Source organism: Aquarana catesbeiana, linkage group LG12 (genome assembly GCF_042186555.1).
Source record: "Aquarana catesbeiana isolate 2022-GZ linkage group LG12, ASM4218655v1, whole genome shotgun sequence".
Lineage (NCBI taxonomy): Eukaryota > Metazoa > Chordata > Amphibia > Anura > Ranidae > Aquarana > Aquarana catesbeiana.
In genome coordinates, this window is record NC_133335.1 from 204424414 (window position 1) to 204439756 (window position 15343).

Below are 15343 nucleotides of genomic sequence, written 5' to 3' on the forward strand. Positions count from 1 at the left end.
CCTAGCCTTCATATCATATTGCCATACGCTGCTAGCCCTTTCTCACAATACCATCAGGCTATACCTATCCGGCGTCCAAGCATTTTTGTCCTTACAGGACCCCAGTAAACCATTAGTATTCTCAGCCCATGCAGTCAGGTCCCTCCTACGGAGCATACAGAAGCACCAACCCGTAGCCAGCGGCAAACGCCTGCCTATCACGAGTGCCATCTTCTGGGACATGTCTGAAATCCTTACCCATTCTCCCTTTGGGGCTTTGCCCAACCTAGTCATCCAAGCAGCCATCCACTTGGCCTTCTACGGTTCCTACGACCTAGTGAATTTACCACCAACAGCTCCGGCAGTCAGACACTGCTCCGACGCCACCTGACTCACTTTCCGAACCATTACACCCTTCATCTTACAGTCTCCAAAATGCAACAAACTGGCCCCGGGGTTGACATCAACCTGTTTCAGACCAACAACGCCTGGTGCCCAGTGACGGTGCTCGATGGCTACTGTCCCAACTACCTAGCCAATCTGGTGGTAGCCCGTTGCTACCCTTTCTTATCAGCCCCCTGAGTGGCAGTCAGTTTATCACGCATGTCAGGATCCTCCCAAGCAACTTGGGCTTTAACCCCAGTCAGTTCTCTGGACACTCCGTCCGGATTGGAGCAGCTTCAGCTGCATCCCAGCATGGAGTACCAGACTACATGATCGCTTCCTTTGCTACATACATCCCAAATCCTCAGGTGGAAATGGCACAGGCCTTCACCAAGCTGGCTCAATAACCTCAAGAACCAGCAAAGAGTTATTCCCCTATCTGAGTCTTTTGCCCTCTTTTCTTGGCATACCGATCAGACCACCAAGGCACACCTCAGGTCTATTTATGTTGTACGTCTTGTCGCGTGTTTATGTGATCCATATCGGCCTCAGTCTAAGGGCCATGACCATAAGTAAGAAGGCCAGTATGGTGGCCTGAATTTATGGGAGGGGCCCAGGGGGGTATTTAAGCAGCCCACTCACCCATGCTCTTTGTCGGTTCCAGTGCGCGATACTCCCCGCCCTCTTCCCTTTTTCAGGGCTCTTCTCAAACACATCCTTCTCCATAATTACCCATTACTTACCTTGTAGAATGCCCCCTTTTCTTGGCATACCGACCAGACCACCAAGGCCCACCTCAGGTCTATTTATGTTGTATGTCTTGTCACGTATTTATGTGATCCATATTGGTCTCAGTCTTAGGGCCACGACTATATATATATATATATATATATATATATATATATATTTACACAATGAGAGAGAGAGAGAGAGAGAGAATTGTCGCTTTAGCTCTGGAGTTGATCCCCTTTTTAATGCATGCCAATATTCTGTTTGCTTTGTTAGCAGCAGCTTGGCATTGCATGCCATTGCTGAGCCTATCATCTACTAGGAACCCCATGTCCTTTTTCATCCTAGATTCCCCCAGAGGTTCTCCCCCCAGTGTATAGATTGCATTCATATTTTTGCCACCCAAATGCATTATTTTACATTTTTCTACATTAAACCTCATTTGCCATGTAGTTGCCCACCTCATTAATTTGTTCAGATCTTTTTTCAAGGTTTCCACATCCTGCTGAGAAGTTATTGCCCTGCTTAGCTTTGTATCATCCGCAAATACAGAGATTGAACTGTTTACCCCATCCTCCAGGTCGTTTATGAACAAAATAAATAGGATTCATCCCAGCACAGAACCCTAGGGGACCCCACTACCCACCTCTGACCATTCCGAGTACTCCCCATTTATCACCACCCTCTGAACTCGCCCTTGTAGCTAGTTTTCAATCCATGTACTCACCCTATGGTCCATGCCAACGGACCTTATTTTGTACAGTAAACGTTTATGGGGAACTGTGTTAAATGCTTTTGCAAAATCCAAATACACCAGGTCTACGGGCCTTCCTTTATCTAGATGGCAAATCACCTCCTCATAGAAGGTTAATAGATTGGTTTGGCAAGAACGATTCTTCATGAATCCATGCTGATTACTGCCAATGATACCGTTCTCGTTACTAAAATCTTGTATCTAGTCCCTTATCATCCCCTCCAAGAGCTTGCATACTATTGATGTTAGGCTAACTGGTCTGTAATTCCCAGGGATGTATTTTGGCTTGGCCTTTAATCATTGTGCATGTTGAAAATAGTAAAGCATAATTTGAATATAACAAACAATACACACTATTGTGGACATAAGTTCTTTACTAAAATAAGTTTCAAATACATTCCATTATACAATTCTAAAACCAGGTTGTATGGGAAAATATGGCATCTGTTAAAAGAGTTGTATAGGCAAATTAAACAAAAAACAAACAAAAAAAAAAACACTGTAGAGCGCTGAGAATTATTAATGGCAAGGTATGTGCTATATACATAATAAAGATTTTTTTTTTACACCGCTCTCCATACCTGTTAAAATCTGAGTCCCCATTCTATTATTCTTGCTGTTAGCGATGATAAATGGTAACACATTCAAGGGAAAGAAAAAGTGGAGACTGCAGAATGACAATGTGGTCTATGTAGAGAATCGTGAACTGGAATTGATCAGATTAATACACCCTGTTCATTCTGTATTTGTTTCTAAACACTCACTTTATCAAAATGCATTATATCGCAGTATGGAAAAGCTTATAAAATTATTCTCAGTGCGTCTATGGACTTACCATTCACTCCTAGTTTATTAGCTACACTTAGGGGTGTATTTATACAAAAATAAACATAACTATTTGTCCAGTGAAACTGCTGGTACATACTATGTGACTAGGGGAACATTTAAATGTCCTCAGGCTAAAATACCACATTATGGCCACTAAATGGAGCTAAAGATCATAGGAAAAAAAAGTATGCATTTCCTATAATCATCAGCTCAATCAAGCTGCCATGAGGCTTTCATTTCTTGAACCGATCGATTTTACCCCATTCATCTGGAATGGCAGTTTTGCTAGACGAATAGCTCAACGTCTTTATTCACTTACATCACTCTTATGTACAGTGAGAGATGATACGTGGCTATTAGATGTGGGATTATGCACTTAAAATGGCAGTGAAAAAGTGGATGGAAAGTGGCAGTGTTATAACAGAGGAGAGCAGAAAAATACATAGAGCACATTGAGAAAGCATATTTTCTTCTAACTTAAAATAAAACTATAGGCAAAACTATATATTTTTTTTCATTTTGGATAGAGTAAGGGAGGGTTATAACCACTGTCAGATTTTTTTTTTCCATCTGTGTCCCATTGCAGAGATTTTGCTTCACTTCCTATCCCATAGCCAAACAGGAAGTGAGAGGAAATCCCTGCAAATGAAGGGAATTCCTTGGGGCCCTCCAGGTCCCCAGAACTAGTGTCCCAATTGGAAGATTTCCCCTCTATTATTTTTCTGGAGAGAACCCAAAATTTGGGATTTTCTTTTACTTTCACTTTCAATGATAATGGTAAACAGGACAAATAAAGAGGATGAATCTTCTTAACCACTTTAGGTCCACTCTATAGCAGTTTCATTGCTATAGGGCAGCACCTGTGCACCGGATCGTGTGTGTGTGTATATGTATGTATATATATATATATATATATATATATATATATTCAAATATATATTTTACTTTACATACACGTGATCCAAAACTTCCAGGTAGGAAGTACACATGCGTGCCGCCGGCGGCTCGCTTCCGTTGTGATTACACGCAGCGGAAGCCGATCGGGGGATGCACGGTACTCGATGTTCTCTGGCACCCTCTGATCGTTAGGCAGAGACACAGAACTGCAATCTGCCTTTGTACACAAGGAAGATCGCCATTCTGACAGGAAGGAAGGGATGGAGTTTGTGTCCCTGCAAAGCAGGGAATAAATTCCATCTCTTCCGCTAGTAAAAGCACCTCACACAGTATAATAAAATACTGGCTAGGCACAGAGTTAACCCTTTGATCACCCCTGATGTTAACCCCTTCCCTGCCAGTGTCATTAGTACAGTGACAGTGCATATTTTAGCACTGATTACTGTATTAGTGTCACTGGTCCCCAAAAAGTGTCAAGTGTCAGAATGTCCACCGCAATATCGCAGTCCCGCTTTAAGTCGCTGATTGCCTCTATTACTAGTAAAGAAAAAAAAATCCCATAGTTTGTAGATGTTATAACTTTTGCGTAAAGCAATCAATATGCGCTTATTGGGATTTTTTACCAAAAATATGTAGCAGAATATATAATGGCCTAAATTTATGAAGAAATATGATTTTTTTTTTATTGGATATGTTTTATAGCAGAAAGTAAGAAATATTATTTTTTTTTTTTTTTCAAAATTATTTACCTATTGTTGATTATAGTGTGAAAAATAAAGAAAGCAGAGGTGATCAAATACCGGCAAAAGAAAGCTCTATTTTTGGGGGAAAAAAAGGACATACATTTTATTTGGGTACAGTGTTGCATGATCATGCAATTTTGCCAGGTAAACGAACGCAATGTCGTATTGCAAAAAATGGCCTGGTTATGAAGGAGGGGAAAATCAACTGGGTAACAGGGGAAAAGACAGCAATAAAAGCCTGACAAGCATTCTAATCCCTCTCCACTCCATCCAAAACTAAAAAAAAAAAAAGTGTTTCCTGTAGTTCTACTTTAATTTGGAGGTAAGAAAGACTGACCCTTCAGCTGCTGAACCTCTAGCAGGCCTCGCAAGCAGTGATAGATATTTCGCATTAGGGTATTATTACACATTTGTATTGACTTTTTACTATTATATGACATAAGAGGTTAAGAAGAAAGGATAAAAGACATTGCAAAATCAAAAGAGTTTTGGGGAACTACCGTATTTATTGGCGTATAACACGCACTTTTTTCCCCTTAAAATCAGGGGAAAGTCGCAGGTGCGTGTTATACGCCGATCCCCTGCGATCCCGAGCTGTCAAAACTTCAAAATCGATGACCGCGATTTTAAAATGGCGCCGCCGGCGCCGAAATATACAGAGCCGGTCCTCGGCTCTTTCCGGCGGCTCTCGTTTACTTTCGGCTCCACTCGTAGTCCCGAGCGGAGCTATCCGAACCTACTCGGATAGCTCCGCTCGGGACTACGAGTGGAGCCGAAAGTGAACGAGAGCCGCCGGAAAGAGCCGAGGACCGGCTCTGTGTATTTTGGCGCCAGCGGCGCCATTTTCAAATCGCGGCCGGCGATTTTGAAGCCCAGGATGGCAGGGACAGGGGATCGAAGGCTGCACTGGGGAAGGCTGCACTGACAAGGCTGCACTGGGGAAGGCTGCACTGACAAGGCTGCACTGGGGAAGGCTGCACTAGGGCAAGGCTGCACTGGGGAAGGCTGCACTGGGGAAGGCTGCACTGACAAGGCTGCACTGACATGGCTGCACTGACAAGGCTGCACTGACATGGCTGCACTGACATGTCTGCACTGAGAAGGCTGCACTGACATGGCTGCACTGACAAGGCTGCACTGACATGGCTGCACTGACAAGGCTGCACTGACATGGCTGCACTGACAAGGCTGCACTGGGGAAGGCTGCACTGACAAGGGTGCACTAACATGGCTGCACTGGGGCATGGCTGCAATGATGGGCATTTAAATGTAAGTTTTTTTCCCTTCAACTTCCCTCCTAAAAGTTTTTTTTCCCTTTAAAATTCCCTCCTAAATTGGGGTGCGTGTTATACGCCGATAAATACGGTATATCCATAGTAATCAAGTGAAATAACTGAATTTCCAAACTTAACAGTGTACAAATTCTGGAACATTACTAGTGCAGTATAATATATTCTGGGAAGGCTCTGATATTTACTGGACAGCATCCCCTGAGGAAGCCCCATTATATGGGGCGAAACATGTTGGAAACCACACCATCGTGCTGTACCTTAAAGGACTGTACTGTATGAGTCTTCCTTAATGCAATTGCGTTGTTTTTATGTATTAATAAAATTTACATTTTGAATAATTTTTTTCTAGTTGATTTAATATGCACCTTAAAAATCCCATAAACCTCCTATCTACCAATTAACTAAGGGATGCTGTGCTATATTGTTGGTATATTGTCCAAAAGCTGAGTTTTTTCCAATCCTTGTAGTAGTAGTTGGCACTACTACAATGATTACCATGTTTTTCCAGGTCCTGTGCCGAGGGGCTTCCCAACTGCAAACTAGCCACAGAGCGTTGCTCATTTGGTACTTCTGCTAATCTTGTTCAAATGTTTTATTGGAAAACAAAAAGTACAAATAACACAAATACAAGTCCATAAATGGACTAAAGACAAATAAATTAGGGCTGCGGAAATTAACGAATAACTCCTCGATTAATCGTTAATTTTTTTGATTGAACAAAATTTTTTTGATCGGTAGACTGCCTGCCCTAGGGCCGCTTTGGGCCAAGCTCCCTCCTCCTCCTCCTCCACTATATGTCATACACAGTGTGCGGGCATCTCCCGCTGTGTGTCTCTGAGTGTGAAAACTTTGGCCGCGCTGTGAGAAAAGTCCCGCCCTCCTCCTAGATCAGCTCGTGTGATAGACGCAGTGTTCTTTCTATCACACAAGCTGATCTAGGAGTAGGGCGGGACTTTTCTCACAGCCAAAGTTTTCACACTCAGCCTTGAGACACACAGCGGGAGATGCCCGCAGACTGTGTAATCCAGGCACAGGCACTGCCTACAGTGAGGCTGCAATTATGAGCACGGTGAGACTGCATTATGGGCACGGTGAGACTGCATTATGGGCACGGTGAGACTGCGTTATGGGCATGGTGAGGCTGCCATTATAGGCACGGCGAGGCTGCGATTATGGGCACGGTGAGACAGCATTTTCGGCACGGTGAGACAGCATTATGGGCACGGTGAGGCTGCGATTATGGGCACGGTGAGGCTGCCATTATGGGCACGGTGAGACTGCATTATGGGAACGGTGAGGCTGCGAATATGGGCATGGAAAGTCTGAGATTATGGGCACGGTGAGACTGCATTATGGGCACAGTAAGGCTGAGATTATGGGCACGGTGAGGCTGAGTTTATGATGTGTGACATTTTAGCCATGCCCCGCTATGTCCGGCTTCGGCCGTTGCCATAACAATGGTGCTAAATCAGCTAAAAGTAGTTGGATCTGTATGTGCGTTATAATTAATCGAAATTAGTCGATTAATCGATTAAAAAAAAAATTGATTAATCGAACACAAAAATTTTAATCAATAACAGCCCTAAAATAAGTTGTACAATGGTAGCCAGATAAGGTGACAATAAACATCCAGTGAAGTAGAGGTTGGAGTAAAACACGGGTACATGTATGTAATATGTAGCGAAACATATCGGGCGAAAATGGCCTTTCGGCAATTTGCCGAAAGAGAAATTACACCGATAATGGCGCCAAAAAATGGGGTGGGGCCTGGGCAGGGCCCCGCCCCTGATGCCGCCCATTACAGCGGTGTCATCAGGGCCGATCCTAGGCAGGTGCAGTTTACCCGGGTGCCACAAAGGTGGGGGCGCTGAAGCGCCAGAGTGCTCCCCTCCATCCTCCTCCTCCTCTCCTTGTCTGTGTCGAGAGGCGGCTCTCCCCGCCAGTCGCCGCCGCCGCTGTGTTTCCCAAGCCCGTCCCTCCTCCTGTCAGAGGAGGAGAACGAAGCAGCCAGAGATCGGAGCGGCTGTCTCTGTGTGGAGAGAGACTAGCCATGCAGTGATGTCGCTGAGGGGGCGGTCCGTGCCTGCAGTGGCATGTGTTCTCCTCCTCTCTGTCTTAACTCCTGCCTGCGATCTGCTGCGATCTGTTCTCCACCTGTTCTCCCATCTGTTTTTATGTACCGTAATGGAGGGGGGGGGTTTGTCCTGGGGGGGTCTGTACTAATGGAGGGGGGTTTGTCCTGGGGGGGTCTGTAATAATGGAGGGGGCCGGGGTTTGTCCTGGGGGGATCTGTACTAATGGAGGGGGATTGGTTTGTCCTGGGCGGTCTGTACTAATGGAAGGGGGTTTGTCCTGGGGGGGTCTGTACTAATGGAGGGGGGTTTGTCCTGGGGCGGGGTCTGTACTAATGGATGGGGGGTTTGTCCTGGGTGGGTCTGTACTAATGGAGGGGGGTTGGTTTGTCCTGTGGGGGTCTGTACTAATGGAGGGGGGGGTTGGTTTGTCCTGGGGTGTCTTTACTAATGGAGGGGGGTGGTTTGTCCTGGGGGGTCTGTACTAATGGAGGGGGGTGGTTTGTCTTGAGGGGGGTCTTTACTATAGAGGGGGGGTGGTTTGTCCTGGGGGGTCTGTACTAATGAAGGGGGGTCTGTACTAATGGAGGGGGGGTGGTTTGTCCTGGGGGGGTCTGTACTAATGGAGAGGGTGGTTTGTCCTGCTGGGGTATTGCTGGGTCAGATGAGAGGGCCGATCGGCCATTATCTACTAACGTCCATCGAACTGCAGACTCTGACCATCTCCTGTACCATGGCTGCAGTCTCTGACCATCTCCTGTACCATGTTTGCAGTCTCTGACCATCTCCTGTACCATGTCCCCAGTCTCTGACAATCTCCTGTACCATGTCCTCAGTCTCTGACCATCTCATGTACCATGTCCCCAGTCTCTGACCATCTCCTGTATAAAAATATTTTTTAAAAACAGTCATTTTCGGTATCGGTCAGTTTTGGTATCGGTTTCGGTTTTCGGCCTAGTGTATTTTTCATTTTCAGTATCGGTTTCGGCACCAAAAAACCCATTCCGTGCATCCCCAGTAATATGCAGTCCATACACAGATATGTAAGTGGAAGTATAATGAGGATTAACAAAATACAATGAGAAAAGGCTTCAATCAATAGAGCAGCGAAAGAGCAAATGCTCAATTCATTCGAAGCTTTGGGTTTAGGAGGATTCAAAATAGGAAAGAATGAAGAAGGTGGGAAAAGGGGGGGGGGGCAGGCTTTGCCGGTGCTTCTGCTATTCAAAGAGCTCATTGTATGTTTTCAATGAATACAAGGTGTTCTCAGATTGGACATGGTGGAGAGGAAATAAATATAAGGTCTGTAAACGGTGAAAATGCTGAGCAAGTGTCCCCTGTGGTCAGTGGGCAGTGGGACAGCTTCTCCCGGTGGTCACAGTGGTCACTGTAGTAGTGATAACTACACGATTGTCAACTTCCAGAGTGACCTATCAGGTATGAAATATGTATACCTACATTGCTTCTAGTTGGTCCAATAGTATGCAATTAAGACCATACCTGGAGTTCAGATGTAACATTACATGAAGGCATGGGATGGAAATCTCCACCCTTGTGATGTCATTGTCATTTTTAGGCCAGTGTCACAAAAGGGATATCATAGAATTGCCAACATGTGCCTGAACATAAATCTGGAGTGTGCCATCTTGATCTGCCAGTCACAACAATTTATACCGAATGGGCAAAGGTGACAGTGTCTCTTTATGCCCATTTATGACTGGTCCTCTTTACTATGATCCCTTTTGCTGGTTAGCAGGTTTATTTTTTATTATTAGCTTGGCTCACTGGTCCTTAAAGCTGGCCAATCATGCAGAAACACTGTCACATAAAGAAACATTTTCACACAGTATGACTTCATATGGTTTCATAGCATTTTTACTGCAATCTTTTTTTCTAGGGCAGAAAAGATAGCAGCAGAGAGTCTCCTGAGACCAGCATCTCGAAGGAGATTCAGCAGCTTTGAAAAATTTAATTCCCAGTTGCTACCTGGTGACTGAGAAAAGATAAGTTGAAGCCTTTAGGGAAATCAGGGAGTTTGCCTGACATGCATGCAAGGGGCCTGGTTTTCAAAAAGCATGATCCGTCAAATTGCCGCAAAAAATGTCCTTCTCTTGGATACTTAAAATGGCAATACAAGCAACAAGCAAAATCAGTAGGTGAGCTACTAAAGCGATTCAGCAAACCCTACAGCTGTACACAAGTCAGAATGTTCACAATCCACTGCAGCTAGGCCACACAACCAAACTGCTTAGGTCACCGGTAGTGTGCTTCCCGAAGGTTGTGCTAAATAACTATCTCAGTGTTTTCAATATCACCAATCACTCCCCTCCTGCTGATACTTATGTCGCATACACACGAGCAGATTTTCCGTCGGAAAAAACTTGGATGGTTTTTCCGACGAAATTCCACTCAAGCTTGCCTTGCATACACACGGTCACACAAAAGTTCTCTTAAGTTTCGACCATCAAGAAGGCGGTGACGTACAACACTAGGACGAGCCGAGAAAATGAAGTTCAATGCTTCCGAGCATGCGTCGAATTGTTTCCGAGCAAGCGTAGGAATTTTGCGCGTCGGAATTTGTATAGACGATCGCATTTTCGGATAGGAACTTTTTCCGACAGAAAAATTGAGAACCCGCTCTCAATCTTTTGCTGGCGGGAATTCTGCCAGCAAAAGTCCGATGGAGCATACACACAGTCTCATTTTCCGACCAAAAGCTCTCATCGGTCTTTTGCTGGCCGAATTTCCGATCGTGTGTACGCGGCATAACCTTTGTTGCTCTCCTCTGCTGCTTCATTCACTTGCCAGAACTCGTGTAACATTCATGTGACCTTCTCCCCTTGCTTCTGTGATGCAGTTCTTGGTGTCAGAGTAGGCAGACCCAAGCACTGCCACATGGTGGTGGGGGAATGGCCCATAGCCCTGGGTAAGCCTTGACACTGACCAATACTAAGCTTACACAGGGCTTTATATTATGGGCTCTGAAAGATGGATCATGGCTATGGGGGTGGGTGGGAAGGTAGGTATCAGCCAGGAAGGGAGTGGGTGGACCATGAAGCAAAACTCAGGGAGATTCAACTACATAGACTGCGGAATGACTGATAAGGGAGAGTTACAGTATATACAGGGTGTTCTCAAGCAATATTTTTTTTTTTTGTAAATTAAAGATATTAAACAAAATTATTTAAAATATGATTTAAATCAAAGGTTGGTTACTGGCATTTTCAAAAGTTACAAAATTACAGTTTTAAGTGCACATTTCAGTATTTAGGCTTGTAGAATATGCAATTAGCAATGTGATTTAAAGCGGAGTTCCACCCAAAAATGGAACTTCCGCTTTAAGGGAAGGTGACCCCCTGACATGCTATATTTCATTTTTTGGGGAGGGAGTGGTAACCCTCTTTTTAGAGGGTGCCAGCTCCCACTTCCTCCCGGGGAACACCTCAGCACCGGAAGGGAGATCACCTGTCCCCCCTCCCTCTCGGCAATCATCTGGGACACGTCACAGGTCCCAGATGATTGCCCGGCCATTCACAGCGTGCTGCGCGGCTCGCGCATGCGCAGTGTGTGCCTGGCTGTGAAGCCACTTCTTAATTATGCATCTGTTAGAGAAAATCTGTCTCATCTTAAAGGCATAGTCCACCCAATGCAAAAAAAAAAAAAAATTCAATCCTGCACATTCATAACATAGAAGAATGTGTATTTAATACATGTTTGCATTGGAGACTGCAGAGCATTGCACCTGTGATCAGTGTGTTGTGGGGGCAATGCACAGACTCCTGCATATTTTGATAAGCCAGATCTGTATGTTGGTTCTGTTATGGGACTGGAGGAAGAAAATATTGAACAACAAGTGCAGTATTCTGGAGTTTTTTGTTTTTTTTTTGCTTCACTGACACCAATGCTGGGGTTATTATTGGAGTCGCCGTCACCAATGCTGGGGTTACATAGTTACATAGTTGGTGAGGTTGAAAAAAGACACAAGTCAATCGAGTCCAACCTGTGTGTGCTTTTATGTCAGTATTACATTGTATACCCCTGTTGTGAACGTTTAGGTGCTTATCTAATAGTTTTTTGAAATGATCAATGCTCTCGGCTGAAACCACTGCTTGTGGAAGAGAATTCCACATCCTTACCGCTCTAATGCCCCGTACACACGGTCGGATTTTCCGATGGACAATGTCCGATCGGAGCGTGTTGTCAGAAATTCCGACCGTGTGTGGGCTCCATCGGACATTTTCCATCGGATTTTCCGACAAACAAAGTTGGACAGCAGGAGATAAAATTTTCCGACAACAAAATCCGTTGTCGGAAATTCCGATCGTGTGTACACAAATCCGACGGACAAAGTGCCACGCATGCTCAGAATAAATAAAGAGATGAAAGCTATTGGCCACTGCCCCGTTTATAGTCCTGACGTACGTGTTTTACGTCACCGCGCTTAGAACGATCGGATTTTCCGACAACTTTGTGCGACCGTGTGTAGACAAAACAAGTTTGAGCCAACATCCGTCGGAAAAAATCCTAGGATTTTGTTGTCGGAATGTCCGAACAAAGTCCGACCGTGAGTACGGGGCATTACAGTAAAGAACCCTCTATGCAGTTTAAGGTTAAACTGCTTCTCTCCTAATTTTAGTGAATGTCCGGTTGTCTTTTTAATTTCCCTTTCGCAGAAGAGTTTTATCCCTATTATGGGGTCACCAGTACAGTATTTGTACATTGAAATCATATCCCCTCTCAAGCATCTCTTCTCCAGAGAGAACAAGTTCAGTGCTTGCAGTCTTTCCACGTAGCTGAGATTCTCCAGTCCCCTAATTAGCTTTGTTGTCCTTCTCTGGACTATCTCCAGTTCCAGCACATCCTTCCTGAGGACTGGTGCCCAGAACTGGACAGCATACTCCAGGTGCGGCCGGACCAGAGTCTTGTAGAGCGGGAGAATTATCGTTTTATCTCTGGAGTTAACCCCCTTTTTAATGCCAATATTCTGTTATCTTTGCTTGCAGCAGCTTGGCTTTGCATGCCATTGCTGAGCCTATAATCTACTAGGACCCCCAGGTCCTTTTTGATCCTAGATTCCCCCAGAGGTTCTCCATGTAGTAGACAACCCCATTATTATTATTAATATTAATTAATATTATTATTGTGGTCACTGACACCAATGTTGGGTGTGAATATTGCACACACCGACACCAATGCCGGTTATTACTACAGGCACTACACAGTGTTGGGGGTTATTATTGTGACCACTGACACTAGTGTTGAGCTTTAATATTGTGACCTCTGACACCATTGTTGGGGGTTATTATTGTGACCACTGACACCAGTGTTGGTGGTTTCTATTGTGACCGCTGACACTAGTGTTGGGGGCTATATTTTTGTGACTACTGACACTAGTATTGGGGGCCATTATTGTGACTACTTACACCAGTGTTGGGGTTTATTATTGTGGCCACTGACACCATTGTTGGGGGTTATTATTGTGACCACTGACACCAGTGTTGGAGTTTAGTATTGTGGCCACTGACACCATTGTTGGGGGTTATTATTGTGGCCACTAACACCAGGGTTGGGGGTTATTATTGTGACCACTGACACCAATGCTGGGGCTTATTATTGCAGCTACTGACACCAATGCTGGGGGTTATTATTGTGGTCACTCACATCAATGTTGGATATTATTATTGCAGACACTGTAACAAATGGCGGAGTTATTATTGCAGACACTACACCAATGTTCAGGGGTTATTATTGTGACCACTGACACCAGTGTGGGGGGTATTTATTGTGATCACTGACACCATTGTTGGGGGTTATTGTGACCATTGACACTAGTATTGGGCATTATTATTGCAGACACTGGCAGCAATGTTTGGGGGTTATTATTGTGACCACTGACACCAGTGCTGGAGGTTATTATTGGTGCTACTGACAGCACAGGGGTTTATTTTACTCCCATTTTCACTTCAGTGTACCCCCTGGGCCTGTGTTTTTTAAAATATAGCAGAGCTTTGGGAAAAGGTGCCACACAACAAGCCATTTTCCATAAAGCAACATATATTTTATTGATCACGGTTACAAGTTTCTGGTGGGTGGCACGCTAAGTGTGCCCCATTCTTCTTCTAAATCCCTTCAAGGTATCCCTCCAAATGATTTTAAACAGGGACAGTTACGGTACATCCTTCTGACTCCTGCACTCAATATATTATGTTCTATATTGCATACGCCTGACTAAAGTGGTTATTGTCCCCACAGCTGCTGGTTGCCAAGTACTTCCCAATGGTTTTAACAAGGTTCTCATTTATGGGCAGACTGTATGGGGCCCCGTGATTTTTAATAGCAGCCCTGAACTAGATTTTATGTTACACCCTAGATATTAGTCAAACATAAAACACCGTTCCAAAGATGGATTATGCATTTAATTCTGTTGCAGACCTGTGCAAATCTCTTGGTTTCCAGGATTAAAGGCGCACGGGTCACAAATATACAGTGGGGACGGAAAGTATTCAGACCCCCTTAAATTTTTCACTCTTTGTTATATTGCAGCCATTTGCTAAAATCATTTAAGTTCATTTTTTTCCTCATTAATGTACACACAGCACCCCATATTGACAGAAAAACACAGAATTGTTGACATTTTTGCAGATTTATTAAAAAAGAAAAACTGAAATATCACATGGTCCTAAGTATTCAGACCCTTTTCCCAGTCTTTAGTAGAAGCACCCTTTTGATCTAATACAGCCATGAGTCTTTTTGGGGAAGATGCAACAAGTTTTTCACACCTGGATTTGGGGATCCTCTGCCATTCCTCCTTGCAGATCCTCTCCAGTTCTGTCAGGTTGGATGGTAAACATTGGTGGACAGCCATTTTTAGGTCTCTTCAGAGCTGCTCAATTGGGTTTAAGTCAGGGCTCTGGCTGGGCCATTCAAGAACAGTCACAGAGTTGTTGTGAAGCCACTCCTTCGTTATTTTAGCTGTGTGCTTAGGGTCATTGACTTGTTGGAAGGTAAACCTTCGGCCCAGTCTGAGGTCCTGAGCACTCTGGAGAAGGTGTTCGTCCAGGATATCCCTGTACTTGGCCGCATTCATCTTTCCCTCGATTGCAACCAGTCATCCTGTCCCTGCACCTGAAAAACACCCCCACAGCATGATGCTGCCACCACCATGCTTCACTGTTGGGACTGTATTGGACAGGTGATGAGCAGTGCCTGGTTTTCTCCAAACATACCGCTTAGAATTAAGACCAAAAAGTTCTATCTTGGTCTCATCAGACCAGAGAATTTGATTTCTAACCATCTTGGAGTCCTTCAGGTGTTTTTTAGCAAACTCCATGCAAGCTTTCATGTGTCTTGCACTGAGGAGAGGCTTCCGTGGGGGCCACTCTGCCATAAAGCCCCGACTGGTGGAGGGCTGCAGTGATGGTTGACTTTCTACAACTTTCTCCCATCTCCCGACTGCATCTCTGGAGCTCAACCACAGTGATCTTTGGGTTCTTCTTTACCTCTCTCACCAAGGCTCTTCTCCCCCGATAGCTCAGTTTGGCTGGACGGCCAGCTCTAGGAAGGGTTCTGGTCGTCCCAAACGTCTTCCATTTAAGGATTATGGAGGCCACTGTGCTCTTAGGAACCTTAAGTGCAGCAGAAATTTTTTTGTAACCTTGGCCAGAT

At 44.7% G+C, this 15343-nt stretch overlaps 1 protein-coding gene across 2 annotated transcripts in view; it reads left to right on the top strand.

Annotated features, from left to right (window-relative positions):
• KIAA1755 (KIAA1755 ortholog) overlaps window positions 1-15343 on the top strand; it is a 178025-nt gene that overhangs the window by 73064 nt on the left and 89618 nt on the right. The gene's annotated exons all lie outside the window — the stretch shown is intronic.